The sequence below is a fragment of the Choloepus didactylus genome, chromosome 1, assembly GCF_015220235.1.
Source record: "Choloepus didactylus isolate mChoDid1 chromosome 1, mChoDid1.pri, whole genome shotgun sequence".
Lineage (NCBI taxonomy): Eukaryota > Metazoa > Chordata > Mammalia > Pilosa > Megalonychidae > Choloepus > Choloepus didactylus.
Genome location: NC_051307.1, coordinates 108,658,887 through 108,676,125, shown reverse-complemented (window position 1 = coordinate 108,676,125; position 17,239 = coordinate 108,658,887).

Below are 17,239 nucleotides of genomic sequence, written 5' to 3'. Positions count from 1 at the left end.
CAAGGATATGGTTAGGAACAGTTTAGTCCTATTTGTAGCATTTAATGATCTACTGTCAAACCCTGATTCCACTTTTAGGAGTCATCTCTTTCCCAAGCTGTAAGAGCTCAATATTGATTCCGGGTTGTTAATGGTTTCCTGGAGTCTTTATCATAGAACAGTTCCTAGAGTCAGATTGGCAGGAATGGGATCTCAGAGAAATTTCTCATCCCAAGTGGCATAAAGCAGAGCTGAACTCTGGTCCCCTCCTTTTTAACCTGACCTTATTTGGCATAGGTGTTAGATGGCCTGGGCCCAGGCCCTCCTGCCATTGCCAACAGCAAGATGAGCTGATGACCGGGTCCTGCCTTCACATGCGGGAGAGCCTGTGAACCCGCTAGCCAATTACTGCCAAGGACAGTTCAGAATCAGCCAACCTGGCCAACCAATGGGCAATACAAAACAGCTCCACTTAACGTGTCGTTTCTAGTTTACTTACCTAGAGAGACGTTTTTGCAGTGCTATGAGGAGCAGGGAGCGTGGGGCAAAGAGCAAGGACTTGAGAGTCGGAAGGACATAAACTTGAAACTCAGTTAAGTTAATTGACCTCTTTAAGCTGGAGTTTCCCTGTCTGTGAAAAAGGAATGACGATAACACAACCACCACCACCTATAGGATAGGGTTGTTATGAGGAAGAAATGTGTGAGGGTGAGGCCTCATCACTAAATTAATAATCGCATCCTAGCAGGACCCTCAGGGTCAAGTCTGCCCCAAATCATGGTCTGTAGGTGCTGAAAGAAGACTCTCGTGTGTAGACGATGGGGGCCCCACACTTGCTCTCCACCTGGCATTCGCAGTCACCACGTGGTATCACCAGTGAAGGCTGGGACGTCAGGGCAGAGTCAAAGCCCCTTTCTGAGGAAAGTCTCAGGGCTCTGGCCACCACCTGGACACAGAAGAGTCCCCCTGCACAAATGCATCAAATGAAGTGACTGCTTCTTTTGTATTAAAATGGCAACCTTGCCACCCATACATCTGTAGTGGGCCAGCTCCAAGATGTCCCCCTTGAACCCCACCTCCTGGTATTCATCCCTTTATGTAATTCCCTCCTCTTGAGTGTGGGCTGGAGCTAGTGACTGGCTTCCAATGAATACAACCTTCCAGGTGTTTCTGGGATACCCAGAAGTTTGGGAACCATTGCTGTAGAAGAATCTGGATATGTTAAGTGAAGAGGATTCAGAGTATATATGTGTGTATGTGTATGTATATGTATATATACACATACACACACACACACATACATATTCAGCATAGTCACAACTATGTAAAATATAAGTGGGTAAAGATTGGAAAGAGGGGCACTAAAATGTCTGCAAGTGGTCCTGCCCTGACAAGCTTCAGGGCTCTGTCCCACCAAAGAAGCTCTGAACAACCAGCAAGAACATTTTTCTCAAATCTCCAGAAAACAGTTAGAGTGTTGGCGCAGGGGAGAAGGAGGCTGGTAGAGGGAATGGGGAGTTAATGAGTAATGGGTATGGGGTTTCTGTTTGGAGACATGGAAAAGTTTTAGTAATGGAAGGTGGTTGCGGGATACTGATCACGTGCTTCGACTTGGCGGGCCTGGGCTGGGGGACCTGATCAGCCCCTGGGGAGGGTGGTGGGCACGGGCGACAGCGCCCTCCACAGCCCCCCAGGCCTGGGAAAGTGGAGCCGGAGGCAGGCCCCATTTCCTCACCCAAAATACCACCGTTAGGGGAGGCTTGCCGGAGGGAACCGCCTTTTCCCCACCCCCTTATCTTGCCCCTGACACTCCCCATTGCCAGAGCAACTCCCCCACCGTCAGTGCGCATGCGCAGTTACCAGAACAACTCCCGCCCCTTGTCTATCAACCTCCGCGCCCTCTCTGAACCAATCCAAGCCTTCGACCTCTACAGTTACCCCGCCCTCTAATCGCCCAATATAAGCTTGTGCTCTCGCCTAATAAAGCTCTCTCTCTCTTAGTTTTCTTCTAAGACCCAAAAAGAACCGTGTCCTGCCTGTTCCTTCTCGCCGCCCTCCACACCTTGCACGCCCCCCCGCCGGGGACCTGGCCAAGTCCCCCGCCTCGCCTTCGCCTCCGGGAAAGAGCCCCCGCCGCCGGTACCCTCAGAGCAAGCCTGGGAGCCTAGGATTTAGCTACCGGCCGCCACCCCCCCCCCCTCAGACGAATCAACTGCGACCGCAACTGGCGCCCAACGTGGGGCGCGACCTCTCCACGCAGCGATCCAGTACACCACCCGCTCGCCCGGACGCCTCTCCAGCTCCCCTTCTCCTCGCCTGCAAGGTAAGGGCCGCCTCTCCTTCGCCGCTCCCGGAGCCGCCTCTCCCTCGCCGCTCCGCGTTAGGAGCCGCCTCTCCCTCACCGCTCCGCGTTAGGGGCCGCCTCTCCCTCGCCGCTCCGGAGCCGCTCCTCCCTTCCCCAATTATCCCGGCTGCCTCTCCTTCTTTTCTTCTGTGACCCCCATTCTTCCTAACGCTCTCCCTCTTCCCCTCCATTACTTTGCTGTCCTCCTTTGTGTCTTTCTCTCTTTGTTTGGCACCCTGTGCCTCTTTGCAACCGCCCCCCCAGACTGCTCCAAAATGGCGAACTTCCTCCTTCTTCTACTGAGGGGAGGAAGTGCTCTAGTGATGACGTCAGCCCTAAGCCGGGCCGGAAACCGCATGTGCTTTACCCCGCCCTTTCACAGGGTGGAGCTAGTCCGCCATCTTATGCCTTAGGCCCCGCCCTTTCACAGGGCGGAGCTAGTCCGCCATCTTATGCCTTAGGCCCCACCCTTTCACAGGGCGGAGCTAGTCCACCATCTTATGCCTTAAGCCCCACCCTTTCACAGGGCGGAGCTAGTCCGCCATCTTGTGTCTTAGCCACGCCCACCACGCCGCCATCTTGCGACGCTTGGGGCCTCCCACTTCCGCCTCCCCCTTCGACAAGCTCCCCCTCGGAGCCGCTACCGGCAGTTGCCGCTACTCCTCCCACCCTGCCGACTAACAACCCCTGGCTGCCTTCTACACCTCAGGGCAACCCTTGGGACAGCGCTGCCCCTACCCCCACTCCCGTGCCAGGCCCTCTGCTTTGGGTGCACCCTGCTAAAAGCCGGCTTAGGAAAATTTGCCCCGCAGTGCGGCTCTGGATCAGCCTAGCTTCAGATCTAGTCACCTTAGCTGTTCATGTATTCGGACAGCCGCCAGAAAAAATTGTTTGGCCCCTAGACACAGGCCAAACCCGCCTGCTTATACGTGACAACCCGGACATGCAAATCCTCTTGGAAGGATTTCAGGGGGAATTCAGCTGCCATTATCCTAGCCATCGACTGTTACAGGGGCTCGCCAAGCTTCCCTTCCGCAGCCCCTTCCATCCTTTCCCTTCCTCTGTACCCATCCCGGGTGCCACTACCGTCTTCACTGACGCCTCCAAAACCCGTTTCGCCTTCCTCTCTTATTCTCAGGACCACCCGGAACCCCGCCTATTCAGTTATGTCAACCTTCATTCAGTCCAAGTGGGGGAAATTCTGGCAGTGTCATACGCGCTAAACGCCCACTGCAGCCACCCAGTAAACATTTTCACTGACAGCCTCTACACGTATCAGGTCTGCCGAGTCCTCGCATTTTCCACCTTTTTCCCCGGGAACTCGGCCATCGATAAAGCACTTTCTGACCTCAGAAGCATCTTAGAGCATAGACAGGATCCTTGGTTCGTTAGCCACATTCGTAGTCACTCAGGCCTTCCGGGGCCCTTGGCTAATGGCAACAGTATAGTAGACCAAGCGGTCTCAGCTCAAAATATCCAAGCTATGCTAACCCACATGGCAGCCCCTCCGGGGGATGCTGTTAACCAGGCCAAGTTATTGCATTCCAGGTTTCACTTTTCGGCTACGTCGTTACATCATTTATGTGGCCTCCCCCAAGACACCTGTAAACATCTTGTCCGCAATTGTGCAACTTGTGCGCCCTTTGCGCCGCTTGGCCCCCTGCAACCTCAGGGAGTCAACCCACGAGGCCTAAAACCCAATTCTAGATGGCAAATGGATGTAACTCACGTTCTGTCCTTTGGACGCCTCAAATATGTGCATGTAATAATTGACACCTTCTCGGCCATGTGTTATGCAGTCCCCCTTGCCGGGGAAACAGCCAAACACTGTATCAAGGCCCTGAGACAAGGAATTCTCTTCATGGGAGTTCCCTGGGACCTAAAAACAGACAATGGGCCTGCCTATCGCAGTACCTCCTTTGCAGCCTTTCTTCAGTTATATAACATCACCCATCATTTCGGCATCCCCTATAATCCACAGGGACAAGCCATTGTGGAAGCAGTCCATCGCCGCTTAAAAACACAAATTGAAAAAGAAAGGGCAATGCTCCCCCAGGCAACTCCAGGGGACCTTATCATAGCAGCCCTTATTCACCTTAATCTACTCACATTCAATAAGGAAGGGCTTTTGCCCCTACATAAACATTGGGGGCCCTCATACAGGCCTACCCAGGCCCCGATGGTTTACTGGAAGGACCCAGAGAATAATGCCTGGAAGGGTCCCTCCCCACTCCTCGCCCAGGGGCGCGGGTTTGCTTGTGTTTTCCCAGATGATGCAGCACAACCAATCTGGATCCCAGGAAGGGCAATCCGGCCCGCCACCAGCAACCACGCGTCTAACGAGACGAGAACGCCGTCGTCTCCGCAGCCTGGTGCACCAGATGACAACAGTACACCTGAGCCTGAACCCCAGCCCGAGTGAGACCCCAGAGAATATAGAGATCAGAGAAATTATACGCCTCTATAGGCAGGCAAAAGCCAGCCCCCTACACCTCCACAACCCTCACCCTAGTATTGCTTCCCTTCTTACGATCATGTTGGCTCTCGCCTCTTCTACCCGGGCCATCTCTCAGCCCCACTCCCCCCACCAACCTTGGAAATGGACCTTGGCACGATGGGAAGATTCCACAGTTATACAAACCCAAGTTACAGCAGGGCGACCTTCTTTTCTTGTCAACGCAACTGATTTATTTCCCACTCCTTTAGTACGCCCCACTGGTTGGAATCAAGCCCAATATTACATGTGCCCATCCTCAAACTCTGGAAAACCTTACTGTAATACTCCCAACCAATATTACTGTGCATATTGGGGATGTGAAACATTAGCCACTTATTGGAAGCCTTACACCACTGATCTTTACCTAACTCTAAAATGGGCTCCCCTGAACTGCAAGCCTCCTGAAGAACCCATTACCTGGGGTATCTATGGAGGTTATCACCACACTGCACCTACAGGTGACTGCTCACATTTAAATCTCACCGTGCAGCTCCCTGCTGATCCCTCTTGGCTCCTCGGTCGAACTTGGGGCTTTCGGATTTACATAAAAGGGACCGACCCGGGTTCCCTTATATTAATAAAAAAGGAGGCTGTACTAAAAAACCCCTCTGCCATTGGTCCTAATAAAGTCATTAACCCTCTTAGTCCACAGCCCTCCAGCCGCACCTCAAGTACAAGCAGCGCATCTGGAAACCGCACCTCAGCTACAAACAGCGCATCGCCAACACCACCACCCCAACCTTTCCTACCCCCCTCTCGTTACTCCTCTCCCCTCCTCGACCTTATCCAAGCGGCCTTCACCTCAGTGAATTCCTCCAACCCCAATCTTACCTCCTCTTGTTGGCTTTGCCTCTCCACTTCCTCCCCCCTGTATGAGCCGGTCGCCTCCAACCTCTCTTTTTCAGAAAACACAGAGGACAGCCCTTCGGAATGCAATTGGAATACCTCTGCCGTCCCCTTAACCTTTCATTCAGTCTCCTTTACAGGAAAGTGCATCCGCCCTCGCTCGAGTAACTCTCCCAGCCTCACAGCTTGTGCCAACTACTCCTCTCCCAGCAGCTCTGCCAAGTTTCTTATTCCCCACAACTCCTCCCAATGGCTCTGCTCCTCTACAGGACTTACCCCCTGCCTTAATGTACAAACCCTCAATACAACTCATGAAACTTGCCTCTTGATTGTCCTTATCCCTAGGGTCCTATACCACAGTGAGGAAGACTTCTTCCTCTGCCTGGAAACAACTGCAGCTCCTGCCCCACTGCAAAAGCGAGAGCCCATCACCGTTCTCACGATTGCCTCCCTCCTAGGTCTTGCAGGCGCTGGCACCGGAATCGCTGCATTAGCCAGTCAAAGCTCCGCCCTAACTCACCTCCGGGCGGCTGTTGACGAGGACATTCGTCACCTACAAGACGCTATTTCCCATCTTAAAAATTCTGTCAATTCCCTCTCTGAGGTAGTGCTCCAAAACCGCCGAGGTCTCGACCTTCTCCTCCTCAAAGAAGGAGGCCTCTGCGCCGCCCTAGGAGAAGAGTGCTGTGTATATGCCAATTCCACAGGTCTCGCCGAGGACAGCCTAAAGAAGGTCCGAGAGGGACTGGAACAACGTAGAAGAGACCATGAAGCCACCAGTTATTGGTCCCACATCTTTACCCCCCTCCTCCCTTACCTCCTCCCTCTCCTCGGCCCCCTACTAATGATCATTCTAGCTCTCACTTTAGGACCCTGTATTATCCGTAGAATTGTTCAACTTGTAAGGAAACAAACAGATGCTATTTTTTCCTCGTTCGTGCAAATCCAGTACCAGCGACTCGCCACCTCTGACGCTCCCTACTCCGAGATGACAACCAACCCTCCGCGACCTCACCGCCACCGGTCAACCCGCCGACCGCGAGGCCCTTCTCGATCGCCTGGACATCACACCAACCTCGAGCTCCAGCTTATCTGAACCTCCAACTTTAAACCTCCCATCCTCGTCCATCCCGCAAGCAGCAAGGCCCCTGTCGAGCGCCCGGGCGCCACACCAACGCTGAGCTCCAGCCTTGCTGAGCTACCGTCAACCCTTTTTCCCCTCCCCAACCTTCCCCTTCCCTCATCCTTTAGCGGACCTCTCCGGTAAGCTTCTTCCTTTAATTAGAAAAAAGGGGGAAATGCGGGATACTGATCACGTGCTTCGACTTGGCGGGCCTGGGCTGGGGGACCTGATCAGCCCCTGGGGAGGGTGGTGGGCACGGGCGACAGCGCCCTCCACAGCCCCCCAGGCCTGGGAAAGTGGAGCCGGAGGCAGGCCCCATTTCCTCACCCAAAATACCACCGTTAGGGGAGGCTTGCCGGAGGGAACCGCCTTTTCCCCACCCCCTTATCTTGCCCCTGACACTCCCCATTGCCAGAGCAACTCCCCCACCGTCAGTGCGCATGCGCAGTTACCAGAACAACTCCCGCCCCTTGTCTATCAACCTCCGCGCCCTCTCTGAACCAATCCAAGCCTTCGACCTCTACAGTTACCCCGCCCTCTAATCGCCCAATATAAGCTTGTGCTCTCGCCTAATAAAGCTCTCTCTCTCTTAGTTTTCTTCTAAGACCCAAAAAGAACCGTGTCCTGCCTGTTCCTTCTCGCCGCCCTCCACACCTTGCACGCCCCCCCGCTGGGGACCTGGCCAAGTCCCCCGCCTTGCCTTCGCCTCCGGGAAAGAGCCCCTGCCGCCGGTACCCTCAGAGCAAGCCTGGGAGCCTAGGATTTAGCTACCGGCCGCCACCCCCCCCCCTCAGACGAATCAACTGCGACCGCAGTGGTGAGGGTACCAAATATTGTGACTGTGTTTAATCCCATTGACTGGTATGCTTGGGAGTTGAGGTGGGAAAGTTTATATTCTATATATGTTCCCACAATTGAAAAAAAAAAAGAAAGAAAGATACAATGACAATTAAATGCAAGACATGATCCTAGATGGGATCTAGGAAAGGAGAAAAAGCTCAAAGGGACATTATTGGGACATATAAAAAATTGGAATACATACTGTAAGCTTTATGTCAATGTTAAATTTCTTGAACTGGATAACTGTGTAAGTGAATATCCTTGTTCTTAGGAAATATACATGGTAGTATTAAGTGTTCAGGTGCATGACTTATACCACCTAACTCAGTGTTCATAAAATGAATTGATTAATAAACAGATAAATATGGATAGATGGTAGATACATGACTGATGGGGGGCAGGTAAGCAGAAGCTATAGAAGGTGACTGTGCTAGGCAGGAAGGTCATGAGGGCATTTCTTCAGGCATTAGGTCAAGCTGGGTGGCCGCCCACGCAGGTGGAGGTCATCTACTGGCTGCGGGCACCCGGGGCCACCATGCTTCTGAGGCACTGCACGGCCACTGCGCAGTAGCTTGATGTCTTGGTGCAGACCGCCTGGGTGTCCAGCTCCCACTGCACCCTCTCTGTGGGTGGGTGGCTCCACGTGGGTCCCAGGAGGACGCCTGTACCCCAGCCTATCTGCTCCACCCAGAGGCGGCCCCGGAGGCTCACAGTGGGTAGGTTGTCCCCCCCACACCACCACCCTGGAGGCAGACCCTCTCTGAAGCAGAGCTTGCTTCCCCTAACCAAGATTTGCAGGGTTTGCTTTTCCAGTGGGGACCTGAGGGAAGGGGAAGAACCCAGAGTTGAGCACCCACTGTGTGCCAGGTGTTCTCTATACACAAAGCTTTCTGGGGTAAGTATTGGTGTTTCCATTTTACAAATGGGGAAACCGAGGCTCTGACAGGACAGGTAATTTTGCCCACAAAACTGGTGGAGCCAGCATTTGAATTTAGGTCTTAGCCAGATTGTCCCTGACAAACCTCTTGTCCTCCAGGATTGCAATTTTGAGGTGGGGATTTTCACAGTTCCTGGCACTTAGTAGGTGCTGAATTGTTACTGAATGAGGGAGATACTGTTGCCCCATTTTACACTGGTTCAGAGATGTTGAATGACTCGGCCAAGTTCACACAGTAAGTGGCAGGGTGGGAAATGAAGCCCTTCCTGCTTGACTCCGAAGCCATGAGCACTTTCTGTACCACAGTTGAGAAAGCAGGATCCTCTCCTGGGGCTACAGAGCAAAGAGAGAGATGGAGGCAGGTGCCCACAGTCCAGGAGGCTGGCAGCAGGGAAAAAAAGAGGCAGGACGGTCATCCAGGGGTAACTGGGGGCCTCTCACCCTGGACCTCTCTGTGCTGGGCCATGTAGATGACCACCCAGTGCAGGGTGTTGGTTGTATCATCAGTGCCTCCCAGATTCAGGTGCATCACCCCCTACATCAGCTTCTTCTCACTAAATATGTCCACAGCCTGGTGGGTGGGTGGAGAGGAGGGGAGGGGAAAGAGCCCTGGGTGTAAGTTCTCTTCTAACAGAGCTATGGTGTCTCCCTGAGGCCCAGCTTGTCCCTAGACTTGCGGGATCAGAACTCCTCTGGGGTCAGATCCCTCAGGAGGGCCTGAATCCTGGGGCTGCATTCATTTTTGAGGAAGGACAGCCTTTGGGAGTTGTGGCCCTGACATCAGCCAGGTCTCCTTCTTACCACCCTCCCACATCTGCAGAAGCCAGCCCTGGCCTGGGCAAAAGACAGGGAGGAAAAAACCTCAAATGGTTGCTGCATGAGAGATCGCTGAAAGCTTGTAGGCTGGGTCAAAGATAAGGAACTGAGGCCTCAGCCTAGAAACAAAGTGCAGCCCGGGAGACAGCCCAACCCTAACCGCGCCCTCTGCACTCCTTGGTGATCCGAGCCAGGCAGCAGCTAATGAAGTCCTTGGGGGCTATGGGCTTGTACCTGCTGATCTCCTGGCAGATGCAGCCCTGCACAACTTCCTGGTGCCTAAATATCTCCTGGTGCAACCCTGCAAGGTGGCAGAGGACCCAGGGAAATATGCCACACAGCTGTGGGGAGAGAGGCCCACCCAGGGCCTGCTCAGGCACTGGCCCCTGAGTCAAGGCAGCCAAGAGTTCCAGTGAGGGTTCCAAAGTGGACTGAGGCCTTGGACACTGGCATCGCAGGGCTGCCTCTCACCTGGAGACTCCCCAAACAATCTAGACAGAAATGAGAGCAGTGGTAACAAAGATCAGTGCCCAGGGCCCAGCTAGGATATGGGGACCCCAGGAAGTTGTGTTTGTGAGGATGTAACTCTCCTCTTACTCCCTGACCATACAGTCTTGTTGAACCACAACACAACAGGTTTGATGCTGTACATTTGTCAGCTTGCTGGAGAGAAACCACCTAAGGAACCCAGAATTGGGCCCCTTGGCACCCCTCCTACCCTCCTCTCACTGTCCCTTCGAGGCACAGGCTGAGGTCCCTGCCTGCCCTGGGTGCCCCCTGACTGTCCAATGGCCCACACACCTGCCTCCCCCCAGTGCCAGTAAAACCAGCCTGCTGAGCAGGGAGAACTTCCTGGGCCTTGTGTCTCCTCCCCTCCCCTTTGCTTCCCCATCCCAGGCCTGCCATGCTCTGGCCTTCTCTTTCACCCTCTCTGGCCGCCTCTGCTTTTATGCCAGTGCTCTCAATTAGAGTCCTAGAGGGAGGTGTGTTAGTCAGGGTTCTCTAGGGAAACAGAACCAACAGGAGATACCTGCAAATATTATGAGATTTTACAAAAGTGTCTCACACAGCGGTGGGGATACATGAATCCAAATTCTGCAAGGCAGCTTGGGGTGATGAATGCATACCTATATGATAGTACTATGAACAGTTGATTATAAACCATAGATGATTGTATGGTATGTAAATATAGCTCAATAAAACTGAATTTAATTTAAAAAAACAGTATCTAAAAATTAAAAAAAAAAAAAAATTCCGTAGGGCAGGCTGCAAGCTGGCACTCCAATGAAGGTTTTCAATGAATTCCCCAGAAGAGGCTGGCTGGCTGAAGTAGAGATGAAAATTCTCTTTTCTGACTGCTGAAATCATCACTTCTCCATTTAAAGCCTTCAACTGATTGGATTAAATGTCTCTCATTGTGGAAGACACTCCCCTTAGTTGATTATAGATGTACTATCAGCCATAGATGCAATCAACTTACTGATGATTTAAGTCCATGAAATGTCCTCACAGTAGCAGTTAGGCCAGTGCTTGCTTGACCAGACAACTGGGCACCATCACTTGGCCAAGTTGACGCATGAACCTGAACATCCCAGGAGTCAAGCCCCGAGAGTCTTTCCCCATTGGAGTAAATCCATTAGGTCACACCAGCCACGTCTGGGATGTGCTGCTCAGAAGGGCTGCTTGCCCTTCTGGGACAAGTTGTGACACCTTCACTCCCACATTGGCCTCACCTCTGGTCCATGGAGCACAACCCTGAGGAGGCTCCTCTCAGCCCTTGACTGGACAGCCTTGGCCGACTGCATGGGCCAGCTCAGGGGAGACAGAGGACAGCCTCGGGCAGTGGCAGTGTCTCCCCTCAGAATATGCTATTCCATCTCAACATGACTAAACTTGTGCTTCTTATTCCTGTTTTCTTCTGCCAAAGCACGAAGCAGCCTCTCCTGAGGCTTCAACAACCTCCGCTTTGGAATCTCTGCCCTGAATGTTTGTCAGTAGCCAAGTTCTGGGACTTTTTATTTTGTTTCAACTTCCTGGAGCCAGACTACAGGAGCCCAAACCCCACACCCTCCCCTTTTGAGTTGTGTGACCTTGCGTGAATTATTTAACTTTCCTTTGCCTCGGTTTCCTCATTTGTATAATGCAGATAATCATCTTAGCCAACTACCTCATAGGTTTGTGGTACCAGTGAGGAACTTGGCAGGAAACAGATGGTGCACTTGAATTGGGTAAAGTGAAAATAGTTTAATAAAGAGACTGTTTGCAAGGTGTGTGGGCTGGGGTTAGGGAAACCACATGGCATAGTGCAGGACTCCAAGGCTAGCCACAGTGGGGAGCCCTTTCCCCTCTAGCCTTAAGGAGTCAAGGGCTGGAGATGTGGAGAACCTGGAGTCCGTATCTCTGAGGACAGGGTTGCTGACAAGGGCTCTGGCCTTTTGGAGCAGTTGGTCCGTGACAGACCTGCTGAGGGGAAACTCAAGTAGTAAATGCCCATCTTCAATCTCTCCCTCCCTTCCATTCTCTGCCTGTGTCTTCCATTGGCCAAATCCAACCAGAAGCTGGAAGCCAAGAGGTCAAGTTGAGGCAACTCATAAAGGCCAGGATTCTGGGACATAGAGCAAGAACACCGATCCATTGTTTAATTTAATCCATATGGTGGTCTTGGCACTTGAGGGTGGTAGTTTTGGGGGTGGTTGTGATAGGGTGGTGCTGGAGGCTTTAGCACTGTAGGTTAGCAGTGGCTGTGATAGTGATGATGGCTTTGGTCATGGTCATTTTGAGTTTGTAGTTTTGGTAGTTGGCCTTAGTGAGAGTGATTGTTGCTTTTACAGGGGTTGGTGATGGTGGAGGTGGGTTTGAGGTTATCAGCCTCGGTGGTGATGTTGGCGGTTGTGATGGTGATAGGCAGTTAGGAATATGAGTCTGTCACCTGCTTTGTAACCCAATGACAAGGTTCCATTTGGGCTCCAGCTGTCATCTGGGCCCCTTGGCCAGGGGTGTTTCTCAGAGCTGCCTCAAAAGTAGACACAACACTTAAAGCTTTTTCTTGAAGAAGGAGAAATGCATAACCTGCTCAGCATTCCCGAGTATGTGGAACTTTGATACATTTCCTCCCTCCCTCTTCTCTCCCTTGCCCAAGGGTCACAGCATTCCAGCTGCTGAGGGTGGGATGCAGCTCCGGGAGTACATGCACACCCAGTAGGGATGCACCCAGAGTGCAGGGCACTTTCCAGGGAAGGCAGGTCTCAGGGACGTGGTGGCCTCCTTGAGACATGGAGTGAGGCCTCGGGGGATTAGCCCCTTCTTCATCACTTGTCCAAGCCTCCAGAGTCTGAGGGTGAGGTTGAGGCATCCCCACTGGGTTGGAAATACTGAGCCACGAGGTCCTCTCTTAGAAGGGAAGTCCCCTGCAGAGGATGACTGACCCAGTGGTAGTCCAGCCCCAAGTCATTCCTTCCCCTGGGTGGTCTCCCTGTGATTCCAGCCATCATTGCCACCCATACCACAGGGCTCCCTGTTTCCTTCCTAGAATTCTAGGCCAAGAATGGAAAACTCAAAACTGTGGAGGGGTGGGGGTGGTATATGGGAACTCTACTTTCTGTGTGATTTTTCTATAAACCTACATCTGCTGTTTCCAGGCCTGCTGTTTGCGACCTCTCTGACGCCCCAGAGCTGAGAAATCCCTTCTCCAGAGCTGAGATGCTCTTTCCTCTCCCCTCCCTTCTCTGCCCACAGACCCCCTTCCAGGCCCTTGGAGGAACTGTGGGTAAGGAGTGCACAGCTCCATGGGCAAAGGAGACTCCCTTGTGAAGCAGGTGCCCATCAACAGCTTCAGCCAAGGAGGCTGTGCCCCAAGCAGGGGCCATTTTCCATAAGAAGATGGCCCCTTTCATTGTGTGCCCCCCCCCCCATAATGGATGAATCTCAGATCAAAAGGATGCCTTCTCCCACCTCTAGATCCACCCAAGTCAGGCACTTAACCCATGCTCAGTGCCTGGGGGTTGTTCCACCCCCTAGCCCCATTCCAGCATTTGGGACCACCTATAATCCTCACCCTCCCCACATCTCCCTCCACTATAGTGGGGAGAGGAGATAAAAATAAGGAGATTCAGAGACCAGTGAGATAGAAAAAATGAAGAGAGGTGAGGTAGGCGTGAATTAGAACAAATACAGGTGGCCTGAGTGCTTCCAGGCAGTCCCCAAAGGACTGTAGTTATTTCTGGGGAGGGCTGGGGGACCAGGGATCCGTAACCAATCCCTTACCAAAGGGAGAGTCAGACTCAGAGACCATGTCCAGGCGGCCAAGACAAGGGCCAGCTCTAGAGGACTTGGTCCTTATTTGCATATTTTATTATTAATAGTGTCCCGTTTCACTCTCAAAAATATTTCGGTTAGACTGACAAATGACATAATCCTTCTACTCCCCATGAAAGCTCTACAACTACCCTCTCTATGTCTCCAGGTTTGTAGATGGGGAAATGATGGTGTGAACTGTGAATTCTAGAATTCTAGAATTCTGCCAAGTGCCTCACTAGGGTTCCCCCAGGTTGCTGCTTTATTTCTACCACAGCTTTGTGGGGCAGCAAAAGACACTGGTGCTGTTGCTGTGCCCCAAGGGAATATTTTCTCAGGATTCAGGAAGAAGCTGGGTGTCTGAAGAGTGTGGCAGGTCAGCTAACACCTCCCACCCCCCAGGCACACCCACACCCAATGTGTTCTACCTTCAAAGAGCTCCAGGAGTAGTAGAAATATTCATCAAACCAGAATTATGTCTTTATTATACACAGTATATTCCTCTTATCGAGAAAAGATATAGCAAGATTTTATTAGAAATATTAAATATATTCAAGGTAGTCAAAAGGAAAGATCCAGTATCTCGTTGTTCTGGTTTGCTAATGCTGCCGTTATGCAAAACACCAGAAATGGATTGGCTTTTATAAAAGGGGGTTTATTTGGTTACACAGTTACAGTCTTAAGACCATAAAGTGTCCAAGGTAAGGCATCAACAATAGGGTACTTTCACTGAAGGATGGCTGATGGCATCTGGAAAACCTCTGTTAGCTGGGAAGGCACATGGCTGGTGTCTGCTTGCTCCCAGGTTGTTTCAAAATGGCATTCTCCAAAATGTCTCTCTAAGCTGCAGTAGAAAGTACCTTCTGTCTGAGCTCTTATATAGGACTCCAATGATTAAATCAAGACCCACGTTGAATGGGTGAGGCCATACCTCCATGGAAATAATCTAATCAAAGGTATTACCCACAGTTGGGTGGGTCACATCTCCATGGATACAACCTAATCCAAAGAGCCCAACCTGATCAGCACTCATACATCTGCTCCTCAAGATTGCATTAAAGAATGTGGCTTTTGGAGGGACAATCTAAACTGGCACACTCATGAAGAATTAGGGAAACACACTGAGATAATTGTGCTTACAGTGCCTGAGTGTCTTGTCAAGCCCAGTAAGAAGGGAGAAACATTGTGTTCTAGAATCCTCACTGAGAAGCAGAGCGGTTTTCCTGGTACCAAAATCTGAAAGGGATTTATTGTGCAGGCTGCTATCTGGTGGACAACATTGTCAACAGAGGTTTTATGGAGGATGTAGCAGCACCTTTCCTCATGAGCCCTTTCCTGAGAATGACTCCAGTACTGGCCAAGGACAAAGTATTGAAACCGAAAGATCAGTGGCCTTTCTGTGATGATAACATGGCTCTGCTGGGGAGGGGGGTGTTAAGTGCAGAAATAAATCAATCATACCTAGGAGTGGGTGGATGGCATGTATCTTCCCAGAGAATCACTTCTCTTAGCACACATTTGTTTGCTTATCTAAATATGAACACCAGTGACTGTGTCGGGGTAAAGGGCATGTGCCTGGGGACCAGCACCTGCATTCTTGACCGGCTGCCAGGACTCCAAAGGAAATGCATGATGCAGAGGCTACTCCAGGCAAAATTCTTCCATTTATTTTTTCAAGGCTTTGTGCATGCCCCTGTGAGGCAACTTGGTGGGCTAGTCTGGACACCATGGTGCCTGAGGACTCCTTGGCTGGTCTGGAGAAGGCCCAGGGTCCACATCCTTATCTTGGACCTTTAGCTCTCACCTTAGCAGTGGTGGTGAAAGGTGAGCCCAAAGTAGAGAACACCAAGGACCAGAGGGAAAGCATGTCCCAATGTTACCCAGGACAGATCTGGTCCTGTTCTGGCCTCCTAGGCCAGTCACTGCCCTGGTGACGAGAGACCCTGGCTGCTCATACCATTCTGATGCATGGGACAAGAGACAGACAGAGAGCCAGAGAGAAGGAGGAAGGAGAGAAAAAAAGGCAGAGACATAGAAATTTAAATTTAGTCTTCAGTAGGCTGTGAGCACCATGGGTCTGTTTGGGGTCTCCAGTGGCAAGCATAATGCCTAGCACCTAATGGACGCCCAGTAAATACTGCTTGTGGGGAAGAAAATGAAAACTCAGAGGGAGCTAGGGTCCAGGGACTGGGAAGCTGCAAAGGAAGAGACTGATTGGATCAATAAGACTGCAAGAAGTGGTCAGCTAAAGTTCCTGGAGGGCTTAGAGGAAAGGCCACTCTGGTAAGCCTGTGGGGACGCAGTTAGGGGAAGACTCCAGGGTGGGCCCGTCAGTGTGTTTTCTTTCACCAGTGGTCAGATTGGGCCCAGGACCCTGGCCTTTTCCTCAAGGCATCACCAGATGCTTTTTCAAGGACACAGAAGGTCACTGGGAACCACTGAGCTGTCCCTTCAGGTAGATGGCGATGCTAGGGCTGTGGCAGACTGATTGCTAACCCCAAAGGTTCCTGCTTGGGCACCACCTGGCTACCTCTAAACTAATTACCAGAGGGCGGGGAGGGAACTGGCCTGAGCCAAGGAAGAATGCTAAGTCCAGGCCAGAAGCAGGAACAGGATAAGAAGATCCCAGAGAAAGATGTGACCCTCCTTTGGTACACACCACCTCCCTCTTGGGAGCTAGGAAGAATGGGCATGGTCCTGGAGCTATGTCTCTAGTGAGGTTACCAGGACCCAGGTTTTTCAGGACATATTTGTTGATCCACATGAGTCATAGAATTGGAGCTGGAAGAAACCTGATAGAGTCCATCTGGTCAGCACATAAATTTACTCCTGAAGAATCTGAAGCTAAGATTGAGATGTGAGAGAAACAGCTTGAACTGTGGAACCAGACTGTCTGGGTTTGAATTCTGTGTGATCCACCACATACTTAGATGTGTGACATGGGATCACTTACTTGATCCCCATGAAACTGTTTCCTCACCAGCAAAATATGCCTAGCAGACTGCTTACATACAGGTGTTCAGAAGATAGGAGTACTCTCCTTCCTTGTTGAAGGTGACACTACTGATACCTTATAAAGTTTGTCAAAGCTTTAATTAAAATGCAGTAAATCAACACCAAAATAGACATGAGGATTTTATGAGATAAAAAATGTTTTCCTACACCTCCCAATGGGCCCCAGCAAGTTACTTGTTACCTGTGGCAGAGATGGCTAGTTGTTCACCAAAGCCATTTTGTCTTCTTCTTGGGCACAGAGCTAGACAATTATGTACAGCCACGTAGCTGAGTTTAAGCTGACGGAATTTGGATGGAAGCACTGTGTCCCATCTTACTGTTCATAAAAACTTCTGGTCCAACATCCCACACTCTCTCTTCTCTGATGAAGGGCCCAGTGCATACATGCCCTAATACAGAGCGTCCAGTGGAGAACCTCAAATCTGGAGATTGTTGGAGTGACTGGAAGGAGGGATCCCGGGTTGCTGAGTGACCTCACGAGCACAACTCCCGCCCCACCTGCTGCTTCACTGACCATTTTGCTCTGTGGGGTTATTGTGTCAAACTGCT